Raw genomic sequence first — 10276 nt, 5'->3', positions numbered from 1 at the left:
TATTAACTAGTGTTTGATTGGCGAATGTTTTCTAATCAAACTAAACTTAAGGAGGAATTTGGTTGTATGGAGCGTCTTCCACAACCAAAACTAATTTATTAAAATAAATAAAAGAATAAAAGTATCAATGATCAATTTCAAATTGAAATGGATTCTATGCTTCAACTAGAGTCTTTTTATTATTGATTTATTCATCTTTTAATTATTGCTCTCTTTTACTATCTAGTTTTAATTTTAGTTCACTATCATAAAAAACAACCCCCTTTATTTTACTTTTATTGTTAACTTGCCCAAGTCATTGTTAGAAAGTCCTTAGTATTAGATCCATATGGATTCGACCCTATTGCCACTATCTGCAGTTTTAATTGTTGATTACTAATAGGTTTATTTTTTTACGGCTTCGACAACCGCTATTAAAAATTGGCCCTGTTGCCGGGGATTTGATTTAACTAACATATTTTCTTTTTATGACTAGGGTTGACCGTAAATAAGCTCTTCTTTATGATCCAAAAATTGAACGTACTGCCAAGAGCTTGAGGAAGCAAGCAAACTTGAGGAACCAAGCCTCAAAACCATCTTTATTAGCAATAGCAACAAATCTAGTATCTGCCATACAATCTGCTGCTGAACCTGCTGCAGAATTTGCTGAACTTGCTACTACACCTGCTGCTATATCTGCTGCACAAATCACTATTGTATCTGCTATACAAATCATTGTTGTACATGTAGAAACAGTTGCTAAACCAGTTACTGAAACTGATGTGCCTGTTGCACCTGTTGAATCTGTTGCTGCACCTGTTGCTGCACAAGCTGCTGCACCTGTTGCTACACAAGCTGCTGCACCTGTTGCTACACAAGCTGCTGCACCCAGAACCAGCCCCTAAAACTGCACCAGAGCCAGCCCAAAAACCAGAAATTTTTGACAAACAAATTTCAGAACCAGCCCTTAAAACAGCAGCTGAATCATCTGCTATAAAGGCAATTACATCAGCACCTGAAGAGGCAGAAAATGCAGCAGCTATTGCTCTTGAACCAGCTGTTGTCCTTGCTAAATTTGAAATTAAAAATGTTGAGGTAAGAGCTCTAATGCCACAAGAAAGAACTCTTCATGAACTAGCAACACCAGTGGGTGATCAAGAACCATGGTGCATCACTTACCCACCATTGACAGCCCCTTTTGAGCTTAAAACCGAATTAATTCATCTCCTTCCAAAATTCAGAGGTCTGAAAAATGAGGATCCACACAAGCACCCCAAATAATTTCACATAGTGTGCTCAACAACGAGACCTCAAGGTATTTCCGAAGAGTATGTTAAATTAAGAGCTTTTCCCTTTTCTCTTGATGATTTTGCCAAAGATTGATTGTTCTATTTACCACCTGGATCCATCACTTCATAGGCTGGGATGGTGAGAGCCTTCTTGAGCGAATACTTTCCAACCTTAAAAGCTATTGGCATCAGAAGAGAGATCAGTTGCATTAAGCAAAAGGATTATGAAGAGCTATATGAATATTGAGAAAGATTCAATCGATTGTGCACAAGCTGCCCTCAACATGACATCTCTGGTAAGTCCCTAATTGAATACTTTATTGATATTTGTTACCTTTAAAAAGGAGGTTGATTGATGCAGCATATGGAGAATCAATTGAAGACAAAACACCTTAAGCCATAAGTGACCTAATTTCTACAATGGCAGCAGCCTCAAAGCAATATGGAGATCAAAGACAGCTGCTAAGGAGAGTAAACGAGGTAAGAACATCTTTCTTAGCTTCCCAAATTTCTGATCTAACCTCTGCTATTCGTAGCCTTGTTGAAGGACAGGCCCAACAAGCTCAATAACTTCAGCAAATAAGGCCATGTGGAATATGTGCAAACATGGGACACCTAATTGACCTATGTCCTTCCCTTCAAGAAGAGGATCAGCAAGTCAATGCAGTTGGAGGATTTAATGGCCAAAGAAGGTATGATCCCTACTCTAACACCTACAACCCAGGTTGAAGGGAGCACCCAAACTTCAGTTATGCTAGGGCAAATCAATATCCAAGTTATCAACAAAGAAATTCAGCCCAAGCAGTACCTTAAATCTTTGACAAACACAGTGCAAAACCTTGAACAACAAATGGGTCAAATAGCCATCTCGGTGAGCAAGCTAGAATCACAAGGGAAGTTACCTTCCTAAACAGAGATAAACCCTAAGCAAAATGCTAGTGTCATCACATTGAGGAGTGGAAAAAAGTTTCAAGGTGGTAGATCTGAGCATCGGTTTACCCAAATTCAAGAACAGGCTGCTGAAGAGAAGCTGCCGAAAAGTGATCCACGAAGTCGATTTGCCCAAATCACTGGCCAAATCAACAAACAGACAGAACTACCAGGTAGAATCGATTTGCCCAAATCTCTAGAAAAGGCAGAATTCGATTTGCCCAAAACGATAGTCCAGGCAGAATCCAAGCAAAAGCAGAAGAAGACAAAAAAACAACCTGAAGAAAAGTTCAAAGTACCACCTCCCTTTCCAAAAAGGTTTGCAAGGCTTCAAAAAGGAAAAGAAGAAAAAGAAATACTTGAAACATTTCGCAAATTGGAGATCAATATACCTTTGCTTGATGCTATCAAACAAATACCAAAGGACACCAGCCAAGAGGATGAGGAGAATAAGAAAAATTTGAAAGAAACAGAAATGGAAGAGACAGCATGCTGCACAGACTGGTCCAGAGGCGATTTGTCCAAATCGCTTGTACAGGCAGAATTCAATTTGCCCAAATCAATAGTGTAGACAGATTTTGATTTGCCTAAATCATCAATGCAAGCAGAATTCAATTTGCCCAAATTCAGTACCAGATTGCAGCCACTTTTTATGGAGAAATATGAATTAGAGTTCGAAGTGCTACCCAATCACCTCAAAAATTCAAACATAGGGACTAGAGGCACACCTCACTTGAAAGAGGAGAAACTAATCATGCTACTTCATGAGTACATGAAAGAAATAGGATGGGTTAGAACCAAAAGGAAAGGCATGTTGCACTTCTTACTTAATTCTGTTGGGACCCTTTTCCCTCCCCCAATTACTTGAGCCTTGTTCAAGTCGAGAAAGTCTGGCCCGCAATTTTAAAACAGAGTGCTACTAGGAGGCAACCCAGCGGAGGCGATTTGCCCAAATCGATGGAAAATCAACAGAAATTAACTACAGCAGAGGTGATTTGGCCAAGTGATTTGCCCAAATCACTGTCCAAATCAACAGAACCTCCAATAGCTGATCAATCTGCAGAATCTCGCCTTGACAGAATGGAGGCCCGAATCATACACGTGGAAAGCATGCTGCAGCTGCTGGTTCAACACTTCATATCTGCAGACCTCCATCACACCTGATTTGGCCAAATCACCACCCCAAGGAGTCCCTTTCTCTTAAACTTTCATACTTCTTTTGCATTAAGGACAATGCCTAGGATAAGTGTGGGGGTGCATTTTCTGATTTTTAATTTGTTCATATAAGTTGTTTATGTTCATATAGTTTTAGCTTTTAAATTTCCCACATATTTGAATATTTTTTCTTTTTTTCCATTCAAACACACACACACATGTTCACATATCCACAAATTTTTTTTTTTTTTGCTTTACTCAGCATGACAGCTAGGTTCAATGAGCTTTTTATCTAATGATCCCATTGATTTACCAACTCTTTAAGCCTGAATTGAATCATTTACAATGAGTTACCTTCACTTAGGGAGTTTCTTCTTGAATTCAATCTTTAAACTTGTTGTGGTCAAGAAAGAGTAATAAAAATGAAAATGCATATAATGGAAAAAGGCTAATGCAGCATTCGGTGTGCTGATTTGCCTAAATCATTATGAAAAAGTAGAGAAAAGTCAATAAAGCTAAAAAGCACAAATCCAAAAACCTATTCCAATAGTCAAGGACTATGAACAGAGCTAGTAGCCACTTGAACAGGTGACTAACTGAGTAACTGGGGGTGGGTATCACAAATATGCACCTTCGTGTAAAAAGGTTGGTGACTTTTTCAAGCAAGAATAAAAGTGCACAAAGCTGAATAAAAGTGCTTAAAAAAAAGGGCAAGTCACTCCCGAGGTTGCATAAGTCAAACTAAAAACTAAGAATTATGCATGAACAAGTGAACTTTCCCTCTTGAGGAAGATAACTCTTGACCACGGTAGGTGAGGGGAAACGAGAAAAGGAGGAATAACCTTAGTGCATCTACTCTTCACTACAATGCTTCAAATTAGGAGTCTAGGGTAATAGCTTAAGTGGAAAATAAGGATCAAGTAGAAAAGGAAGCTTGTTTGACTAAGTTTATTGCTTGAGGACAAGCAAGAAGTTAGGTGTGGGGGTATTTGATCAAACGTAAATTAGGTGCATTTTTTCTATTATTATTGATGCTAAACTATACATTTTCTATCTAATTTTGTGCTTTTAATTATATTTTGCAGAAAATGGTGGAAAATGAAAATTTGGTGAAAAATGGCCTAAAAATGCTAAAAAGTTAATTTGGCTGAAGTGATTTGGCCAAATCAACATCAAAGAATGACCAAGGAGGTTGCACAAGTGGATGGAAGAAGAAGCCAAAACTCAAGTTTTTGATATGCCAAATCGATTACCGTAGAAACTGAGAAGGACAGGACAGCACAAAGACAATTGGGGCAAGCGATTTGCCCAAATCGCTGCCCAAATCAATTACTGTAGAACAGAGAAAAACAGGACGTCACAGACTCGTGATTGGGGTAGTCGATTTGCCCAAATCGACTTACACCAACAGAAAAGTGCAGAAACGTAGAAATTTTAGAAATTCGAATTTTAAGAGTTCTATCCTATCTCAAACACATCAAGGCACATCTGAAACACATCCAACACTGTGAAAAAAGAATTCCTTCACCAAAGAAAGTCTATTTATAAAGAAACACAAGCAAGGAAGGGATTAAAGACCAAGTAAAATAAGAATTACAACTCATAAAGGACTGATATAGGGTTTCTCATCTATAAAAAGGCAGCAACCAGCAGTAGCAAGAGATGATCCACTTTTCAGCAGAGTATCAGCAGCACCACATCTTCATCTTTTCTTCTTTCTTTTCTCTTTATGTGTTCTTTTCCACCATGAGTGGCCAAAAACCTTTTTCTCTAGTTGAAGTAGGAGAAGTTTTAGTTTTGTTATGAATTGGGAGATCTGAAACTCAATAGTTAAACCTCTATTTTTCAATATTTATGCAACTTGCTCTTTATGTTATTATTGCCTTGCTATTAGAATCAATAAGGGCCCATTGCTTTTAATTGCATAAGCAATATATTGTTAGTTTGAATGATTTAGGTCCATAATTACTTAGATTATTTGAACACAAGTAACAATTGATTGTATGATTTAACTTAACCATGCGGTTGGCAAGGTTAGAATTAGGTTTCTCTATTTCTTAAAGCAGTTAACAGTTGAAAAGTGAAGAACCCCAAGGATGTTCCTTGGCAACTTGTTAACTATTGTTTGATTGGCGAACGTTTCCTAATCAAACTAAACTTAAGGAGGAATTTGGTTGTGTGGAGTGTCTTCCATAATCTAAACTAGTTTATTAAAATAAATAGAAGAATCAAAGTATCAATGATCAATTCCAAACTGAAATGGATCCTATGATTCAATTAGAATCTTTTTATTATTGATTTACTCATCTTTTAGTTATTGCTCTCTTTTACTACATAATTTTAATTTTAGTTCACTATCATAAAAAACAACCCCCTTATTTTACTTTTATTGTTAACTTACCCAAGTCATTGTTAGGAAAGTCCTTAGTATCAGATCCCTGTGGATTCGACCCTATTGCCACTATTTGCAGTTTTAATTGTTGATTACTAATAGGTTTATTTTTTACGGCTTCGACAACCGCTATCAGCTTCTTTGCTCAAGCTAATTCCTATTTGCATTTTCCTTCATAGAAATGAATAAGAACTCTTCTTCTTTTTCCTCTACTGTTGACAGAAGTCCAACCTTAAGCTCCTCCTACGACAGCCCCATTTGTGCTCCTACTCCTATCATTTCGATAAGGGTGTTCCATGCCTGAGAAAATGCCCTAGTAACTGTCATCCCTTTCATACTAACTGAGAAAGATGTTGACCGCCTTCACGATCATTATCAAATCTCTCGAGAAATCTTCTGTGTTTACGCTTCATCTCCGAGTATTTGTATGGAAGACTAGATCCCAGCAGAGGATACCATCATGGCCTATGAAGAACAACTGAAGGCAGGTCTTCGATCTTCCATTGACCCATTTTTTTACTAAAGTCCTCCATTTTCACAAGCTGTCAGTCGCCCAACTGCACCCCAACAATTGGAGGATTTTGGTGGCATTTCAGTTTGTCTACTTTAATTGTACCAGCTGGGTACACGAAAGAATGAAGAGTTTTGATTCTTTAGTGGGAAGAAACGCCAGACACTCTTCGAATGGATACCCTCATCCTTGAAGTGCTGGAAGGACAAGTTTTTTATCCTTCATCACAAAGTGTCCGGGGGTTTTGGTCCTCTCTGTACCAGCTAAAACGTATATGTGAAGCTGAGAAAAGCTGGGGTCTAGCCGCAGAGGGTCGAGGAAGATGCTTTAGAATTTCTCCAGAGGATGGCCTCGACCTAGAAGGTAGACATCAATGTGGCGATAAGGATCGCAATCTTGTCCTGGCAGAGCCATTCTCAGGTGAAACAGGCTCGGGCTCCTTACTCGCCCAGTCTTCATAGCCCTCGAGAAAACACTTCCCGTGCTTCAAAGCAGGGTACTTTTTGTAATACCCGGCTAGACTCAGGCATCGGAATTCCTACCGTCCGGTGGAATCTCAGATGTCGAAGCTCTCTAGAAGGGTAAAGTAAAGATTTTCTAGAATGTTTTTACATGTTTTATGGTTTTGATTAGAAAGGATTTGAGTTTTGAAAGAAAAGACCAAGGAGGGAAGAACCTAGGTTCGGCCGCCGAACCTCAAGTTCGGCCGCCGAACATGGGGCTGTTTAGGAGGCACGTTAGGCTTCCGAAAGTGGCTTTCTTTTGCGGCCGCCGAACCCCAAGTTCGGCCGCTGAACGTGGTGAAGTTTTGGAAGCAGCTTTGGCCGCCGAAGGAGGTTTGGCCGGCCACCTATAAAAAGGCCCTTTGTCCGGAAAATGGGCGAGTTTTCTCTCTCTTTTCGGGCATAGGTGAGTTCATGCTCTCCTTTGGTTGTTTTTATGCTTTTTCTTCAAATCCCTCAAGTTTTCATGAGTTTTATCTTTGTTTTGAAGAGTTTTAAGCTTTGATTAAGGTTTTGAGAGCTTGGAGACTTTTGGAACTTGGACTCTCCATACCTTCAAGCTTGGGTCGCACCAAACCTCGATCTTCAAGAGGTAAGTGTATATCTTTATCCTTATGATGTTTTAAGTGAGTTTTATGAAGGGTTAAGGGCTAGGAATGTATGAGTTGTATGGATGTGCATGTTAGGGTTTTGATACCCTTTATGATAAAAGTATGTTAATGCATGTTTAATGAGATGTTTGTTGGGGTTTAAGCTAGTTTGAGACCCCTATATGCTTGTTGTATGAGTTGTGCATGTTTTGGAAGTGTTGGATGTGAGTGTGGGAGGTTTTGGAGGCAGATTGCATGAGGCGAAAACGGGTTCTGCCTTGCTGGGGAACCCAGGTTCGGCCGCCGAAGGTAGTTTCGGCTTCCGAACCTGCCTGTGGAAGCAATCTTTGGCCGCCTAACCTTGCCCCCGAAAATGGACTTTCGGCTCTGGAAGGGACTTTCGGCCGCCGAAGGTGCCGCCGAAAGTGCCTGGCTTTCGTCTCTGGAGGAGACTTTCGGCCGCCGAACCTGCCTCCGAAAGTGCCTGACTTTCGGATCTGTGGGAGCATTCGACCGCCGAATGTGCCGCCGAAGGTGCCCTGTCCAGCCTTCCTTTGCTTGTTTTGCATGATTGTTTTATGATGTTTTAGGGGGTTTTTGGGGAGTTGTTTAGAGTCCTGTTATAGTATGTTTGGTCCCTCATTTGAGTCCACCTGTGTAGGATCGGACCTGAGGAACCGAGGTGTTCAGCAGTGAGTTAACTGCTCCAGAGTTAGTAAGCGTCAGCCAGAGTTGAGTAGAACATAACTCTTATTATATTAAAGAAATCAAATGTTTTAAGCATGTTCATGCATCATGAATACCATGTTATGTAATAGGTTGTTTGCATTAGAATTCACGAATATGTTGCATTGCATAATTTGATGATGATGATGTGGATGGATATTGGATGATCCTCTAGCCCTCACTATGATACCATATGACATGAGATGATACGATATGATATGATATGAGATGGAAAGACTAGGTGTGGCCTAATCGCCCCTGGCACAGAGTATGAAAAGACCAGGTGTGGCCTAATCGCCCCTAGCACAGAGTAAGAGAAGACCAGGTGTGGCCTAATCGCCCCTAGCACAGTTGGACATGTTATGTTATGATAATAGGAAGTCCTGAGAAGCTCCGTCGAGGGCCGGGCATTTATTAGACATGTAGAGGGCTATTGGTGACAATACCATCTTAAGGTGATTTACTTGTGATGTGACGCATTTCATGATGGCATATCTTTATAAATGTTTCACTGTTCTGCTCACTGGGCTTTATAGCTCACCCCATTCCCTTAACCCCCAGGTTTGCAGGGTTAGAGATAATTCAGGAGGTCGGCAGGTTACGGCTATGGTTATGTTATGTGATAGTATAGTAGTGGACATGATGAAATGTAAAGTAGAGTTATGTAATGTAAGGATATGTAATGACATGTCATGGTTAGATTTGTGCTTTGCCCTAGTCATGTATGGTTAATCCCTTTTGATACATGATTTTATGTTAATGTATAAATGATGATGTTTATGTAAACCAAGCTTAATGTATGATATGTTACCCCATTGGAGCATTTGATGAGGGCTCCAGTATGGGGTTTTATGATATTGAGTTGGTGCATGCACAGGTTAAGCTTGGTAAATGAAAGAAAAAGTTTAAAGTTTTATTTATATGTATGATCATGTATGGGATTAACAGGAATACAGGATGTATGTTAGGCTTGCTACGGGTCCCGGCGACCTTAAGTCGATCTGGATCCTAGCGCCGGTAGCGGTCCGGTTTACGGGTCGTTACACTTTTTCTTTCCAACTTTCTTTATTTTTAGAAGTGCGTTACTTACCCACGTTTTGTTCTGTGCAGATATGGCTGGAAAGAAGAACATGTTTGCCAAAGTGGCTCATGCTGCCCACAAGGGCAAAGCTATTGCTGGAACATCTGGTCCACCTTCCAAATGGGCTCACCGGGCAGAGTAGATAATCATACTTCCTCCTCCACCTGCAACCAAGGAAATAGCCCCCTCTCAGCCTGAGTCTTCTTCTAGGGATACTCTTATAGCAATCCTTGTTCAAGTGGTTGGTGTTGAAGTTCATGGCCCTGGGGCATCTAGCATCTAGCTGTAATACCCGGCTAGACTCCGGTATCGGAATTCCTACCGTCCGGTGGAATCTCGGATGTCGGAGACCTCTAGAAGGGTAGAACCATGCTTTCATAAAATGTTTTCATGTTTTAATGGTTTTAAAGTATGAAACTAAATGAGTTTTTGCATAAAAAGTCTTTGGAGGAAAACCCAGGTTCGGCCGCCGAAAGTCAAGTTCGGCCGCCGAACATGCATGCGTTTTGGAGGCACGTTAGGCCCCCGAAAGCATGAGTTAGGGAAGTTCAGGTTCGGCCGCCGAAAGTCAAGTTCGGCCGCCGAACATTGCATGGATGCGGAGGCACATTCGGCCCCCGAACGTGGCCTGGCCAGCCACCTATAAAAGGGTCCCTTAGCCGAAAATGGGCGAGCTTTTTCTCCCCATTTCGGCCAAGGTGAGCATTCCGCCATCCTTCCCCCAATCTTGAGTTTTTCCTTCCTTTTTCCATGATCTTTACAAGTTTATAACTTTGGTTTTGAAGATCTTTGAGCTTAGAACGAGTTTTGGAGCTTAGAGACCAAAAGTTGGAACTTCTCCCATCTCCAAGTTTAGATCTCCTCAACCCTCGATCTTCAAGAGGTAAGATCCGATCTTAAGCTCAATGTATGATTTAAACAAGTTTTATGAAGTTTTAAGGGGTAGAATGCATGTTAGGGTATATGTTGAACCTATGGGTTTTTGATGACTTTTTGAACAATGTAGCTTGATTGTGTGTGATTGAAGTGTTGTAGATGGGGTATATGCTTGTTGAGGCCCCTAGGAACTTGTATGCATGATTTGGTTGAGATATATGCATGATTGGTGAAGTTTGGAGGT

General features: G+C 40.4%; 1 non-coding gene across 1 annotated transcript; it reads right to left on the bottom strand.

Moving 5' to 3' along the window:
• Positions 1-1452: 1452 nt before the first annotated feature.
• On the bottom strand, positions 1453-1559 carry LOC122721634. Its single transcript, XR_006348338.1, has one exon. It is a non-coding gene; the product is annotated as a small nucleolar RNA R71 (small nucleolar RNA).
• Positions 1560-10276: the final 8717 nt, after the last annotated feature.

Source organism: Manihot esculenta, chromosome 13 (genome assembly GCF_001659605.2).
Source record: "Manihot esculenta cultivar AM560-2 chromosome 13, M.esculenta_v8, whole genome shotgun sequence".
Classification (NCBI taxonomy): Eukaryota; Viridiplantae; Streptophyta; class Magnoliopsida; order Malpighiales; family Euphorbiaceae; genus Manihot; species Manihot esculenta.
This window is presented reverse-complemented; position numbering and strand designations above follow the sequence as displayed.